Here is a 17,950-nt window from a genome sequence, read left to right as displayed (position 1 = left end):
GTATCGGGGCAGTACTCTCCCATCGTGCCCGAGAGAATAATGTCCTGCATCCATGTGCATTTTTTTCCAGAAGACTCACACCATCGGAGCGCAACTACGATGCAGGAAATCGGGAACTGCTGGCAGTACACGACGCCCTAACTGAGTGGAGACACTGGCTGGAGGGGGAAAAATATCCGTTCCTGGTACTCACCGATCATCACAACCTCATCCATATTCGCTCTGCCAAGAGACTTAATGATCGTCAGGCACGATGGACACAATTTTTTAGTAGATTTGACTACAAGCTCTCATTCAGACCAGGCTCCCGCAATACAAAGGCTGATGCCCTCTCCAGACAGTTCTCGGTGGAGACCATCAGCACACACTCAGCGGAACCCATTCTTCCCCCTGCCCGGGTGGTGGGGATGGTCACCTGGGGGATCGAGGCACTGGTAAAAGCGGCACTCATCGTGAACCCGGGACCGGGTGGTGGACCCCCCAACAGACTGTTTGTTCCACCTGACCTTCGATCCAAGGTACTGGACTGGGGTCACTCCAGTATCTTCGCTTGCCACCCGGGGGTCCACCGCTCGCTATCATTTATCCGACGCCAGGCCCGGCCCTAACCAATCTGGCGCCCTTGGCAAGATTTTAGGTGATGCCCCCCCACATCGGCAGTGAAGTGTATATACTCACAAAAAACCGAATAGCTTTGTCTTTGACCTTTTTTTTACTTGAAGAAAGCAAATTAACAATCAGAATAGTTAACAAGATAAAAAAAAAAAAGAATAAATAAATGAATACAAAAAATAAAAAATGAATATCTAACAATCAATTTATTGTTATCATTACAGTGAAATGCTGAATAGCAGAATGCAAAGTAACAGTATAAAATATTATATGAGAATGTTATGTTATGATTATCTTTAACCGAATCACAGCAGTGCTCAAATTAAAAAAACAGCATTCCCTCTCATGTAATATTGCTTAATTAACATTAATGATGTGCACTTTAACAACTAGACTTACAACTATACCTAATATATAAAGGGGTGGAAAAGTGACTATTACCTGCAGGGCAAACATTAGCTAACCAGAAGGCAATAACAATGTAAACAAAAAACACCTGCTTAAAAGATCTAATACAAATGTCTCTGAGGAATGTAAGGTGGGAGTACTGTAATTACCTAACGTTACATTATTATTTTCCATAACAATTTAGCCCCCTCCACAATGTTAACCCGACGTTAAAACAGAACTAGCTATTTATTGATTAGCAATTGCCAAATCATGTAACATTAGCTTAATGCTAAAAAGCCAGGTTACTATCACATTCTGTAACAGACAAATCATTTCATGTAGGCTAACGTTACCTACCTGCTACCTCTGTCTTTTTCTCGTTTCTCCTCCTCTTCTTTTCTACTTTTTCTTCCCTGGGCACCTGACAGTTTTGGCCGTTTTGACATCTTGTGTTGATTTTTTGATGAGGTGACGTCCAAAAAGAGTCATGATACGGGAAGGGAGGGGGGGCGTAATGTAACAAATAATATTTCTATTAAATAGGCTTTACTTTGCATTTTAATTAACGTGGGATTATTTTTTGTATTTAGAAATAATAGTACCAACTTTTCTTTTTGTTTTGTTTTTTTCTCCAACATTTGTGGCACTGGCGTGGCGCCCCCTGATGGACGGCGCCCTTAGCATTTGCCTATAAGGCCTATGCCACGGGCCGGCCCTGTCCGGCGCTCATTCTGGTGGCCATCTATGGAGACCGACACCAGAGAGTTCATCACCGCTTGTTCCACGTGTGCCCGCAACAAGGCTTCCCACAGCCCTCCGGCGGGACTCTTACACCCCCTACCTATTCCTGGTCGACCCTGGTCTCACATTGCTCTGGATTTTGTGACCGGATTCCCCGCCTCCCAAGGTAATACCACTATCCTAACCATAATTGATAGATTCTCCAAGGCTGCACATTTTGTCACCCTCCCCAAGCTTCCCTCCGCAGCTGAGACTGACGATTTACTCATCCGACATGTGGTCAGACTCCACGGCATCCCCCAGGACATCCTTTCTGACCGTGGCCCCCAGTTCACCTCCCGTGTGTGGCAGTCATTCTGCAAGGGAATTGGGGCAACGGTCAGCCTCACTTCTGGATATCACCCACAGAGTAACGGACAAGCAGAGAGAGCCAACCAGGGGTTAGAGACAATGCTCCGCTGCGTCGCCGCCCGCCAACCCTCTCACTGGAGCAAATACATACCCTGGGTGGAGTATGCCTTTAACTCCATGACCAGTTCTGCCACAGGTATGTCCCCTTTCGAGTGCTCTCTAGGCTACCAACCACCCATGTTTTTACAGCAAGAGGTCGAGGCAGCGGTACCTTCCACCCGGGCCCACCTTAAACGCTGCCAGACCATTTGGAGGACTGCTCGGGCTGCCTTAGTGAAGACATCGGACAGGATGCGCCGCACCGCATCCCGGCACCCTCCTATCAGCCCGGGCAGCAGGTGATGTTACGGGCCAAAGACCTCCACCTCAAGGTACAGTCCTCCAAATTGGCACCCCGCTACGTGGGACCTTTCCCCATCAACGCCATTGTCAACCTTGCTGCCGTTCGTCTCTCTCTTCCATGAAGATCCACCCAAGTTTTCATGTGTCCCAAATCAAGCCTGTGTCTATCAGCCCTCTCTCACCCCTCACCCCTGCCCCCCCCCCCCCCCCCCCCCTCCTCCCAGGGTCCTCAATAGCGGTGATCGGGTTTGGACAGTTAAGGAGAACCTCAGGGTTCGTCGGCAGGGTAGAGGGTTGGTCTACCTGGTCGACTGGGAAGGCTATGGACCGGAGGACCGATCCTGGGTGCCGGCCTCCTACCTCGCGGACCCCTCTCTTCTAGAAGATTTTTACCATGCCAACCCGGATGCACCCCGTAGCTCGTCTGGAGTCTCGCATAAGGTGGGGGGTACTGTCACGGCCCAGACGCACACTAGTGCGCAATCATCTGCGCTGAGCGCACCTCCAAGCGTGCTAGCGCGCGCATCACTCAAGCTGCTGCAGGCAGCTGCGTTCCATCTTCAATCAACACACGGATGAGAGGGACAGCTACTTAAACAACCGCCACCAGAGATCCTTTGCCAGAACGTAGCAATCTGTACATCGTACCGTAAGCTCGTCTCCAGCTTCCTAGTTGCCTGATCTCTGTTTTTTTCCCTGTGCTAATTGTCGTGTCCTCCCGCAGCTCCCTGTGTGCGTCCCCGAGTCACGCTGTGTGTCGTGCACTCCTGGATCTTCCCTGTCTTCCTCGTGCTTCCTGGTTCTCGACTCCTCGCTTGCCCCCGGACTACGACGACTCTCTCCCGCCTCCCGACCACGCTTCCGCCCCTGGACAAACCCTGCCTGCCTTCCCCTTGTCTGACAGCACCGCTCCTCTCAACACGCACCTCCAACACTTACGGTAAAACCCTCCAGTTAAATTCTACACATAGTCTGACACCCATTTCCTGTCTGGTTACATACACATCTGATATATACATATATTGATATAATATATAATATGTAATATAATATATTATGTAAATTATATATATATATATATAATAATATATATATATTTATATAGAAATATAGAATTTTCCTTTTGAATAAATACGCCCCAGGCTAAACGCTCTCCCAGCCTCAGTGCCATCTCCTTCTACCCGGTACCATCACACACAGTGAGTCATATGAAGCCCTCTGGTTCTCCTGCAGATGCCCTCCCACCTCGCCTGTTTAAGGAGGTACTTGCTACTATTGGATCAAGTGTCCTTAACATTATCAATAGTAGCCTCTCTTCTGGAATAGTTCCAGTAGAGTTTAAACATGCAGTGGTACGACCTCTACTTAAAAAACCAAGCCTCGACCCCTCTCTCCTCTCTAACCTTAGACCTATCTCTAATCTTCCATACATTTCCAAAATATCAGAGAAGGTTGTCTACAGTCAGTTGTTGCCCTTCTTAGAGGATAATGGTATCACTGAGCTGTTCCAGTCCGGTTTTAAAGCCCTCCACAGCACAGAGTCAGCGCTTTTAAAGTAAATATGTTGTCCTGGTGCTTTTAGATCTGTCTGCTGCGTTCGACACCGTCGACCACGCCACCTTAATCACTCGTCTTGAGAACTGTGTGGGCATTAAGGGCGCCGCCCTCAACTGGTTCCGGTCGTACCTAACCGACAGGAGTTTTTGTGTAAAAATAGACAGTTTTATGTCTTCCACAGCTCCTTTACGACATGGGGTTCCCCAGGGCTCAATCCTTGCCCCAATCTTATTTGCGCTTTACCTTCTCCCCCTTGGTTCTATTTTTAGGAAGTACGATATTTCATTTTCATGCCGATGATTGCCAGATTTATTTTCCCATGGCACAAAAGAACACGGTTCAACATCTTATTGGCTGCCTGCACGACATCAAAGCCTGGCTTTCAGCTAACTTCCTGAGCCTAAATGAAGACAAAACAGAAGTTGTTGTTCGGTCCAAGTCGCTCTCCCTCCCCCAACGTTGACCTCGGCACTCTGACCCCGTATCTCAGTGACTGTGTCACAAACCTGGGGGTAAAGTTCGACTCAGATTTTAAATTCGAAAAACAAATCAGCAGTGTCGTTCAAAAAAGCTTTTATCAATTACGCCAAATAGCGAAAGTGAAACCGCTTCTATCAGGACATGATCTCGAGAAATTAATCCACGCCTTTATCTGGACTCGTGTAGACTACTGCAATGCCCCGTATGTAGGCATTAGCCAGGCCTCCCTCGCCCGCCTGCAGCTCGTGCAGAACTCTGCTGCGCGTCTGCTAACACAGACCCGCAGACGTGAGCACATCACCCCTATATTAGCGTCCCTTCACTGGCACACTGTGCGTAACCGAATCAATTTTAAACTCCTTTTATTTGTTTTTAAATGTCTAAACAACCTCGCACCAACATCTCTCCGACCTCCTTCAGCCTTACTGCCCCACCCAATTCCTAAGATCAGCCGATCAGCTGCTACTGACGGTCCCAGACACAAGGCTGAAGCTTAGAGGTGACAGAGCTTTCGCCGCTGCTGCTCCCAAGCTCTGGAACGACCTACCTCTTAGTGTTAGACAAGCCTCCTCTCTTCCTGTTTTTAAATCTCTCTTAAAAACATACTTTTATTCCATGGCTTTTAACACTGAGTGATATCCATCCTGCAATGGCGCCCCATAATACACCTGCTGTGAACCTGTTTTTATGTTTTATTTATTTATTTATTTATTTTTTATCGTGTTCTGGTTGTGTTGTGTTTGCTCGGTTCTCGTATTATCTTTTAACCTGCCCATTGTACAGCACTTTGGCTACCCCTGTGGTAAATTTTAAATGTGCTTTATAAATAAAGTTGATTTGATTTGATTGTATAGTAAGTGATGTTATGTTTGTTGACTCCTATTAATTTTGCAGTGAGTAGTAATCAGGAATGTTGTTAGAAAAAAGCAAACGTTGTAATGCGTATTTTAAATTAATGCGCCACGTATGCTTAAAATATGTAGATATTAAATGTTAATATAAATGTGCTTGTTACTACATTTAATATATACTTACATCATGTACTGTATACAAAACTTTAATGGAGGTGTTTGGATGTTGTTTAAGGGCTTTATAGGTAGAATAGAGCGGCTCCCATAGGCTCCATTGTAAGTCGACATTTGATCCCATTTATTTGCTATTTAAAATGCTTTTTTTTTTTTTTTTTAAATACATCTGACCTCATGTCTTTCATAATGATTGTGAACAATAGGCAAAATTCCCCAAAAAAGTGTAGTTCCCCTTTAAGGCATCCACATTTTGTGGTATTAATGCATAAAACTGGTATCTAAACTGAAGTGTAGCTCCTTCTCTGAATGCAAGTGCTCCTTGAACATTATTATTGTATATTTTTTTAAATTGTTTTACTGTTTTCTGTTTTGTCTAATTTGTAAAACAGTATAGCTGTTGTAAAATTATTTGCCTACCTAATTAACATGGAGGCCTTGTGAGCGCCGTAGAACCGTTTGGAGAAGAAATGTAACAAGAACTCTAATAAATGCGTCATCAGATATCAAAATATATTTGGGTGGAAATAATGACAGAGAGTAATTTTTATTCATTAATAAATGGAGGGGGAAAAAACGGCTCCAGCAGAAAGGGCATTTTTCCTCATGCAGGGCATGAGTGTCATTTGTGCACATGCCTGCACTTACTGCTGTCCTTGTTTTGAATGTAATATTGACTCCTAATATATGCATGACCCCTTAAAATGTTACCTTACCAAATATATAATGTACGATGGTTCACAGGGGCAAACGCAAAACAACATCCAAACACTCTGGAAATCCAAAAAAAAACACAAACACCATCAAACAAACGCAACGGAAAAATGCTGCAACTGAGAAATGTTGCCAACTCATAAACGCTGCAAGATAATAAAATGCAGCCAAAAATGCTGTGAATGCCAAAAACACACACACAAAGCCCAAAAACAATACCCAAAAAATCTGCAAATTATTTTCTGAAAAGTTTACTAGCCTATTGGAGCAGTTAGACCTAAGGGTATCAGTTCAAAACCTGAGCAGAATGCACAGAGGAAAGTTGTCTTATTTTTTGAAAATGCAGAATAAAAATGTTTACTTTTGTTTGTCTTTGTTGAACATTTGCCGTGATATTTTACAATAATAAAGAGCAACCAGTTCACGTAGCTAACATTAGCGTAGCATAGATTGGATGGATGAATATTTGTGTGGGCCATATGTGTGTATCAGATCCTCTATCTGTGATTTCCAACCATTAATCTGCTGTAAAATATCGCATGATTATGCAATTTCTCATAATTGGTACAAAAATAATTTATTTACTACAAATAATGTACAGCGGAACCTCGATGTACAAACCTAATTGGTTCCTGAACAAGGTTTGTGAATTGAAAAGTTCGGATGGTGAAGCAAATTTCTCCATAAAACATAATGCAAATATGAATAATGGGTTACAGCCGTGAGAAAAGTCCATATTTTAGTAAAGGTTTGTACACTTTGAACATAACATGCAGCTGAGATAGGCTCCAGCGCCCCCCGCGACCCCGAAGGGAATAAGCGGTAGAAAATGGATGGATGGATGGATAAAGTGCAATACAGTACTGTATATCAAACAACATAACAGCGGGGTGATGGATCAACTTTCTCTTTATTTACAAAACCCAAAACCAGTGAAGTTGGCACTTTGTGTAAATCGTAAATAAAAACAAAATACACAATTTGCAACTTATATTCAATTGAATAGACAGCAAAGACAAAATATTTAACGTTCGAACTGAGAAACGTAATTTTTTTGTTGTTGCAAATAATCATTAACTAATGGCAGCAACACATTGCAAAAAAGTTGGCACATGGGGCGTTTTTACCACTGTGTTACATGGCCTTTCCTTTTAACAACAGTTTGGGAACTGAGGAGACCAATTTTTTAAGCTTTTCAGGTGGAATTTTTTCCCATTCTTGCTTGACGTACAGCTCAAGTTGTTCAGCAGTCCGGGGTCTCAGTTGTGGTATTTTAGGCTTCATATTGCGCCACACATTTTCAATGGGGGACAGGTCTGGACTACAGGCAGGCCAGTCTAGTACCCACCAGAGGTGGGACCAAGTCATTGCTTTGCAAGTCACAAGTAAGTCTCAAGTCTTTGCCCTCAAGTCTCGAGTCAAGTCCCGAGTCAAGACAGGCAAGTCCCGAGTCAAGTCCAAAGTCAAGACTGGAAAGTCTCAAGTCGAGTCCCAAGTCCTGCATTTTGAGTTTCGAGTCCTTTCAAGTCCTTTTAACCACAGACTAATATTTTTACACAGATTGTGTATGCTTTTAAAACGCTGTATTTATTTATTAAAACAAGTGCATTTGAAATTGCAAGAAAAAAAATAGTGCTGACATTGCAATTCATAATAGCACTATTAACAGTAATTTTAATAGTTTAAACAATTTTAAACATTTAACTTATTCCTTTACAGAATAAACACATTTGCAAAAACGAACATTAACATACTATTGGTTGTATTTTATGAAAATAATATTACCACAGAGTTGAGAAGGAGCAAAGATCTTCAATATTTGTATGTGAAAATCACAAATAAATCTTCTGGGGGAGGATGACGCCCCTACAGGGGTTTGGTTTACAAACTTTCAGCCCCACCTAAAACAAAATTCACCAGCCGCCACTGATTATGATGCATTCTCATTTTAGGCAAAATATAAGACAATACTTTCTTAACAGTATAATTGTAACCAGGAATAAGTCTTCAAGTAACAATATTCAAATACCAACATTGTTGGGTAAAACAGCATTTGGTTTTATTCTGAATGTAGTGAAACAAATTGGTGGTTTTAGCTGATATATATATCAGCTAAAACCACCAATTAACACATATTAACATATATAAACACCTGAAAGTCTTTACAAAGACTTTCAGGTGTTTATATATGTTTAAGTATTTGGCAGACGCTTTTATCCAAAGCGACATACATAAAAAATACATACATAACAATCACTGTAAACATGATCATTTAAGGGAAGAATGTAATATAAAATATCAATACAAAGTGTCAAGACAGAATAAACTCTCTGCTGCTGCAGCAACAGAGATACAGTCTATAGGTCCCTAAGATATATAGATATCTAATGTATTCATACATTGTTTATGTAGGATATACGCATGTATATATAACCTAATCATATTGTTTCTTCAATTTAAAAATATCTTACCGTTTTTTCCCCCTTCTCTGGGATTATATTCCCAGTTTTGATCTCGGACGTCTGGTCACTTGTAGCGTATAAGAATATTATATTACTGTTAAGCAAACTATGAATAATAAAACTTGCCCTGACAAATGAATTGCACTGAGTGGAGCGGATCACCACTCCAAGATGGCGGCCCCGCGTCTCGTCTGCGCCAGTAGGCAGTAGCGCTCCATGCTGCGTACCCTTAAAACATGTCTATGGTTATAACGTTAGCAGTGAGTTTACAGCCTCACTGATTTAACTACACAGCAAATAAAAGTCATGTTACTTAGCCAATAAACGTTATCTTACATTCAAAACTTACCCTTCTTTGTGCAACTTCAAATGTCGAACGAAGTTGGAAGTTGTTGCGTCTCCGTCTGTAATATTAGAACTGCGTGATTTGCATACGCAATTCGTTTTTTGTTGACCAAGTCGTAGTTTTTATACCCGAACGAAACCAACTTTGGCATAATTGTTTCTCTCTGCCGCATTGTTTGACAACTCTTGTTCGGTGGTTGTCCTGCAATTTGATTGGATGAATGCTGTGTGATGAATACAACGTATAACTAATTTGATTGGCTGTTGTACTGACAGCACACCAGCTGACAGGCAGCACACACGCTGATAGACAGACAGACACGTACAAAATGAAAGATACGGAGCGCTCCCAAATAACTTTTTAAGCTTTAGGTTTTGGGGAAAGTAGCAAGTAATGTCAAGTCAAAAGGCTCAAGTCCAAGTGAAGTCACAAGTCATTGATGTTAAAGTCTAAGTCGAGTTGCAAGTCTCTTTACATTTTGTCAAGTCGAGTCTAAAGTCATCAAATTCATGACTCGAGTCTGACTCGAGTCCAAGTCATGTGACTCGAGTCCACACCTCTGGTACCGACAGTCTTTTACTATGAAGCCACGCTGTTGTAACACGTGGATTGGCATTGTCTTGCTGAAATAAGCAGGGGTGTCCATGAAAAATACGTTGTTTGGATGGCAATATATGTTGCTCCAAAACCTGTATGTACCTTTCAGCATTAATGGTGCCTTAACAGATGTGTAAGTTACCCATGCCTTGGGCACTAATACACCCCCAACCATCACAGGTGCTGGCTTTTGAACTATGATCCTATAACAGTCCGGATGGTTCTTTTCCTCTTTGGTCCAGATAAATGGCTTTCGCTTTGCATAGTAGAGTTTTAACTTGCACTTACAGATGTAGCGACCAACTGTAGTTACTGACAGTGTTTTTCTGAAGTGTTCCTGAGCCCATGTGGTGATATCCTTTACACACTGATGTCGCTTTTTGATGCAGTGCCGCCTGAGGGATTGAGGGTCACGGTCATTGCCGCTTACATGCAGTGATTTCTCCAGATTTTCTGAACCTTTTGATGATATTACGGACCGTAGATGGTGAAATCCCTAAATTCCTTGCAATAGCTTGTTGAGAAATGTTGTTCTTAAACTGTTCGACAATTTGCTCACGCACTTGTTCACAAAGTGGTGACCCTCGCCCCATCCTTGTTTGTGAATGACTGAGCATTTCATGGAAGCTGCTTTTATACCCAATCATGGCACCCACATGTTCCCAATTTGCCTGTTCACCTGTGGGATGTTCCAAATAAGTGTTTGATGAGCATTCCTCAACGTTCTCAGTCTTTTTTGCCACTTGTACCAGCTTTTTTGAAACATGTTGCGGGCATCAAATTCCAAATGAGCTAATATTTGCAAAAAATAACAAAGTTTCTCAGTTCGAACGTTAAGTATCTTGTCCTTGCAGTCCATTCAATTGAATATAAGTTGAAAAGGATTTGCAAATCATTGTATTCTGTTTGTATTTACGATTTACACAGCGTGCCAACTTCACTGGTTTTGGGTTTTATACAAGCCAAAACGACAAGTTGCTGTCCTCTGTATACACTGCTGTGCCATACACACAGAGGTCGCTTTGGTGCACACAAAAAACAATCAGAATTCACAAAAATCCTTAAGTTTACCAACTATATTGCTATGATAAACGTTTTAAAAAGTAAAATTCACTTACATGAACATTGGCTAAGGAGCAGCTGACGAGGAAGGAGCAGACGGACAGAAGGAAAGAATGGAGGGATGGGGGGGACGGGACCGTGTGTGTGTGTGTGTGTGTGTGTGTGTGTGTGTGTGTGTGTGTGTGTGTGTGTGTGTGTGTGTGTGTGTGTGTGTGTGGTGCTGAAAGAGACTTCTCCGCTGTGAAACAAGGTTGCTTTGGCATATTTTTCCAGAAAAGTCCAGTCTCATCACATTTAAAACTTGCTGTAGTATGAAGCCTGCTTCATTGATTCTTCCATACTTGTCAGTGCCATTAATGTACTCATCGCAAATAGTCTTTTTTTTAACTCCTCAGTGATCTCATCCTTCTTTCCATGCTGGTCTGTTGTCTTTTTATGACTCATATTGAGCTAGCACAACGGACAAAAATTTTCTAAACTAAAAAGAAAAGGCAGACACGCTGAAGCGCTGAGAAATGACTGAGCAGCAAGTTACTCGGAGGTGCTGCGCCTCCCCAAAAAGGCTACATCCTGATTTTTGCTTGCAGGCGGCACACAAAATGAATGCATGGATGGAGCGTTCCTATCCAGAGATATGGTTCGCACATGGAGGCATAGTTAGCTAGAGCAAAAGTTTGTTAATCAAAACGTTTGCAAATAGAGAATAGAATAGAATGCCTTTTATTGTCACTAAACACAGGTACAATGAGATTAAAAGCAACTCCAGTATCAATGCGACAGTCTACAAATATGCAAAACATAGGAAGAAAAGAAAGAAAAATAGTGCAAAAGGAGGTAAGGTGCACAGTCCAGTCCTGAGAACGAATGATCAGAATGTGTTGTTTACAGGAATAAATATTATACTATATATATATATATATATATATATATATATATATATATATATATATATATATATATATATATATATATATATATTAACAGAAGCATTCAGATTGTGGGTGGAAAGTAAAAATTGCACACAAAGAGGTGCTAAACTATAAAATCAGTGCCTATGAGAGTTCACCGTGGTAAAAAACTGTTCTTGAGTCTGTTTGTCTTAGACCTGATGACCCTGTAGCGCCTTCCTGAGGGCAGCGCGTGAAACAAGGGGAGTTTAAATTGAAATTGAACTGTATATTTTTCATGTATGGCATGGATGACAAAAGATTCTATGCCAACGACATACAGTGACAGGCAGATCTCTAAATGCTTTTTCACTAGATGGAAGAAGGTATATAATTAATCTCACTCGATGCCAACTTGCCATTTATACAAGAGAATACAGTTTGTGGTGTATTACAATGTAAAATGTGTGCCTTGGTGCAACAAAGTTTGGGAAAAACTGTACTAAATGAAAGGACTTCTGCTGTTTTATGGGCCTACTGCCAAAAAAAGTAAAGATGCTATGTTTGTAACGGCGCAGTCTCGAACCCGCAATTCGCCGGCTGCGGGATCTTCCAACACTCTGCCTGGCAGCGTGCCGTGACACGCCCACGCAACGCAGCAGCTGCAGACTGTCAGCAATCTGCGCACCTGGAGATCATCAGCGTGGCAGCATAAAGACCAGTCGACCCTTGCAGTCTACGCCGGAACGTCGTTAACTCTCAGTAGTAAGCATTACGTTTCTGGTTTTCCCTCTGGATGTCCCTTTTTGTCTCGTTTACTCATGTCCCTTGTCTCCCTCGCAGTGCCCGCCTTGTTCCGTGTGCTCGAGCTCTGTGCCTCGACCGTCATCCGGATTTTGGACTGACTCCCTCGATCCTCGACCCTTGCCTGGACACGGACCTTGTCGCTTCTCTCCTACCCTCGACTTTCTCCCTGCCCCCGGACGTCCGTTGTGCCTCGCCCTCTTGGACTGACGAAGATTTCATCCATCACGCATGTACAACATCCTCTTGTATTATTTATATGGCTAATTTCACACTTAGCCCTGCAACCAACACATAGAGTAGCATACACCTACCACACAATCACCAAAGGTTACAATAAACCTGGTAACCTGAGCTTCTTCGGGGTGTCGTCTCCTTCCACCCCTCACGTACATAACAATGTTGTTACTAAAACGTGACAATACAAAAGAAAACTTTAGTAAGTGATTTAGTGAAAACTGTTACATTCATATTAATGGATTAGAATTTTACAGCACTTTTCTAGACACTCAAAGCGCTTTACCCATCATTCATTCACTCCACATTCACACTTTCATGGTAGTAAGCTACATTTTGTCCTGGGGTAAACTGACCAGAGAGCCCCTCCGGCCTCCGACCACCACCAAACATTCATTCACATTCATACACCGGTGTGAGTGGCACTGGGAGCAAGGTGGGCGAAGTGCCTTGCCCAAGGACACAACGACCGTGACTACGGTGGAAGATGGATTCAAACCAGGAACTCTCGAGTTGCTGGACGGCTGCTCTACCATCGGAGCCCTGCCGCAAGGTTTAGCAAGGCACAGAAGTGGCGTTCATCGGGCTCTCTGTCGCCACTCATCAGAGTCTTCAATAAAGTTAAAAAGTTAAAGTACCAATGATTGTCACACACACACTAGGTGTGGCGAAATTATTCTCTGCATTTGACCCATCACCCTTGATCACCCCCTGGGAGGTGAGGGGAGCAGTGAGCAGCAGCGGTGAAAGCTAAAAGAGATGTTTAATGTTCATTTATGGATTTAATTCTTGATTTATTTGCATTTTGCATTCTTTCGGTGTGTAAAACTACAAATATTCCCTGTAAAAAATTGCATTTTGTTAACATTTTTGGGTGTCTGGAATTGGATTTACATTTTTTTTTATGGTTTTGTTTTTCATTTTATTCGGTTATTAACTGACCCTTTGAAATGGATTACTAATTTCTACCGATTATTTACTTCTCTATAAAATTTTAACTATATAAAAACATGTTTGGCCTTTTTACTCTTGTGTACATTTAAATTAGTTACATTTTCAATTGAGGAGATTTTTACACCTTTGTTTTACTAAACTTGGACTGTATTAATATATAGTCTAATTGTAATGTATTATTCATGTATTTCATGTCATTTTAAGTAGATTGTTTTGATTTAAAATATATATTTTCCTGTACTCATTGAGTAATGTTTGTAAATACCGTAGTTTAAACCGGGGGTCAGCAACTCGCTGCTCTAGAGGCGCATGCGGCACTTTAGCGCCGCCCTAGTGTCTCCCTGTACCTTTTTCAGAGATGTGTGAAAACGGAAAACGTAGAAGAAAAAAAATATATTTTTTGCTTTAATATATTTTCTGTAGGAGGACAAACATGCACAAACCTTCTTAATTGTTAGAAATCCCACTGTTTATATTAAACATGCATTACTGATGAAAGTATTCGGCGTGCGCACTTTTGTCCTACTAATTTCAGCGATCCTTGAACTCACCGTAGTTTGTTCACATGTACAACTTTTGCTGATGCTGCCACTCCTTCCTTGTCTCATTTTGTCCACCCAACGTTTTGTACTGTGCGTGAATGCACAAAGGTGAGCTTCGTTGATGTTATTGATTTTGCTGGAGTGCTAATCAGGCATATTTGGTCAATCCATGACTGCAAGCTAATCGATGCTAACATGCTATTAAGGCTAGCTGTATGTACATATTGGCAGGTCCACTACTAACCACATTGTGAGAATATACGGACGACACAAAAGTAGTGGGCCTCGTCCGTGACAACAACGACATGAACTACAGGGAGGAGGTGAAACATCTGGTAGACTGGTGCAGAACCAACAACCTGGTCCTGAATGTCGACAAGACCAAGGAGATAATCGTCGACTTCAGGAGGCATCAGTCCAGCTGCACTCCACTCTTCATCAACGGCACAGCAGTGGAGATCGTAAGCAGCACCAAGTTCCTGGGGGTGCAGATAACTGACAATATGACATGGTCCCTACACACCGGAGCTCTTGTAAAAAGAGCTCAGCAGCGCATGCCCTTTTTGCGTCGGATTAAAAAAGCGCAGCTCCCTCCCCCCATACTCACCACATTCTACAGAGGCACTATAGAGAGCCTACTGACCAACTGCATCTCTGTCTGGACTGGAGCCTGCGGTGCCTCAGACTGGAAGTCTCTGCAGAGAGTGGTGAGGACGGCGGAAAAGATCATCAGGACTCCTTTTCCTCCAATCCAGGAAATCGCAAAAAGCCGCTGCCTGACCAGTGCTCAGAAAATCTGCAGAGACTCCTACCAACCCCACCAAGGACTGTTTTCACTGCTGGACTCTAGAAAGAGAACCTCCAGGTTTTGGAACAGCTTCTTCCCTCAGGCCATAAGACTCTTGAACGCATCATAATAATGCCCTCAATTCCCCCTCAAAACGGATTAACTCGCTGGAATATAAAGACAATATAACATACATCCATAAATGTGGATGCATATGCAAAACTGCAATATATTTATCTGTACAGTAATCTATTTATTTATGTCTGCACCTTATTGCTCTTTTATCCTGCACTACAACAAGCTAAAGCAATGAAATTTCGTTCTTAGCTGTACTGTAAAGTTCAAATTTAAATGACAATAAAAGGAAGTCTAGTCTAGTCTAGTCTAGTCTAGTCTATTATGCCTTGTTTGTAGGTATATTTGAGCTCATCACATGTGAATAATGCTGTATAATAGACTGTATTTATATTATTCACATGTGAATAATGCTGTATAATAGACTGTATTCATATTATTCACATGTAAACAATACCTAAGTGTTTATTGTTTATTGTTTATTGTGAGCGAACTGTGGTGCTGAATTTCCCCCAGGGATCAATAAAGTACTTTCTATTATATTCTATTTAATTTCCTTTACTTATGTCCTCTGTGTATTTAATTTATATTTGCATGTCTCATGACACATTATCTGTAGTAATATTGCCTGCATTTCTCATAGTTGTTTGTGTACCAGGTTGTTCCAGAACACAGCAAAAGCTAATATAGACAATTACATCATGTGTTGCCTTCATTATCATCGGCGGTCACTAAAACGAGTATGACGATCCTCCTGGTTGGGGTGTATCCCTTTATGGAAGATGCCTGTGCTTGACTTAGTTTAACATGGGGAGACTGGTGCACAGACAGTCACCACATGATCCTTGACAGACTCGGGTCAAGGTCCAGTGGCATGGAGTCCAAGACGACTGGGGACCCTTTTCTGCTGCAGCCTTCTTCCGCCATCGCAGCCGTTGTGGTAGTACTTAAATGTACCGTCTTCCGTCTGCTCCGCCGTTGGAGTCTTCACCGTATCCCTGGCTAGGGGGCAGTGAGGTACTAGGCCTTTGCCAAGGGCCACCTGGGGTAACAGTAGTAAAGGGGTTAACCTCCTAGTGCCCCAGGACCCCATAGAGCAGGCCTGGGCAATTACATTGACTCGGGGGCCACATTTAGAGAAAATGTGTCTGGGGGGCGGTATATCTATTTTTAGGGACACTAATACAAAACCTCACAATAATGTCTGATTGAATGCTAAAAACGTTATGACAGACCGCCTTAAAAAACATAATGGAATTTTACATTTTTCTATGAACGATAAAACACTAAATATTGACAAAATATGAATGTCACACCCCCTTTCGATCGACTGATTTTACAATCAAGTGAAACGCAACAAAAATGCAACAGTGAAATATGAACGCGAAGGGTACAAAATAAACCCACCTACAATCTGATATATCGGATATATCACTAAGCTTTAGAACTTTGTTGTGAAAATCTCCTTCTGCGTCTGTGGAAACGCTTCCCGCCCACACTGCTTTGTGCCTCGTCTGAGCTGCTGTGACGTAGATTACCATAGTAACTAATAAGGGTGTGGGAAAAAAATTGATTCCAATTCGAATCGCGATTCTCACGTTGTGCGATTCAGAATCGTTTCTCATTTTTTTTAAATCGATTTTTATTTTTTATTTTGTATTTTTTTTTTTTTTTTTTTTTTTTTTTTTTTAATTAATCAATTGAACAAAACAATACACAGCTAAACCATAACAATGCAATCCAATTCCAAAACCAAACCCGACCCAGCAACACTCAGAACTGCAATAAACAGAGCAATTGGGAGGAGACACAAACACGACACAGAACAAACCAAAAGTAGTGAAACAAAAATGAATATTATCAACAACAGTATCAATATTAGTTACAGTTTCAACATAGCAGTGATTAAAAATCCCTCATTGACATTATCATTAGACATTTATAAAAAATAAAAAAAAAGAACAATAATGTCACAGTGTCTTACACTTGCATCGCATCTCATAAGCTTGACAACACACTGTGTCCAATATTTTCACAAAGATAAAATAAGTCATATTTTTGGTTCATTTAATAGTTAAAACAAATTTACATTATTGCAATCAGTTGATAAAACATTGTCCTTTACAATTATAAAAGCTTTTTACAAAAATCTACTACTCTGCTTGCATGTCAGCAGACTGGGGTAGATCCTGCTGAAATCCTATGTATTGAATGAATAGAGAATCGTTTTGAATTGGGAAAAAAATCGTTTTGGAATCAAGAATCGTGTTGAATTGAAAAAAAAAATTGATTTTGAATCGAATCGTGACACCAAGAATCGATATTGAATCGAATTGTGGGACACCCAAAGATTCACAGCCTTAGTAACTAATTAGATGACCATAGTAACTATTTAGATTACCGTAGTAACTAATTAGATTACCATAGTAACTAGTATATCATCCAAAAGTGCAGATTCCAACCATTGAAATACTTTGTATAGTTCAAGACTTACGGTCATTAGAAAACATGACTGCACATCAGGGACGTGCACATGATTATAGAGGGGCCGGGGCTCAAAGTCAGAAAAGGGCAGGACATTTTTTTTTGGTCCTTTACACAATATGGAAATTAATGTAAAATTAAATTTGCTAATAGGAAGCTAACTACTTAGCTGTGTGTCCTTTGTAGGTAAAAGTGATTGCCATTTCTTTTGTGTCAAGAAATTATTGTCATAATGAGTTAATTCACATTATCATAGGTTTGGAAGACATGAAAAGCAACAAAACACTGGTTTATAGGCTATTTATTGTTAAAGAATCTTTAACAATTTTTGAAATGATCGTCCATCTGCATTTTTGGGACATCTAAGTACAGGTTGACATGGTCCTCTATCAACACACATTTTGACTTAGCTGGCATTACATTTTAGATCAAAAGCTTATT

Source organism: Entelurus aequoreus, linkage group LG17 (assembly GCF_033978785.1).
Source record: "Entelurus aequoreus isolate RoL-2023_Sb linkage group LG17, RoL_Eaeq_v1.1, whole genome shotgun sequence".
In the NCBI taxonomy this organism is placed as follows: domain Eukaryota; kingdom Metazoa; phylum Chordata; class Actinopteri; order Syngnathiformes; family Syngnathidae; genus Entelurus; species Entelurus aequoreus.
This window is presented reverse-complemented; position numbering follows the sequence as displayed.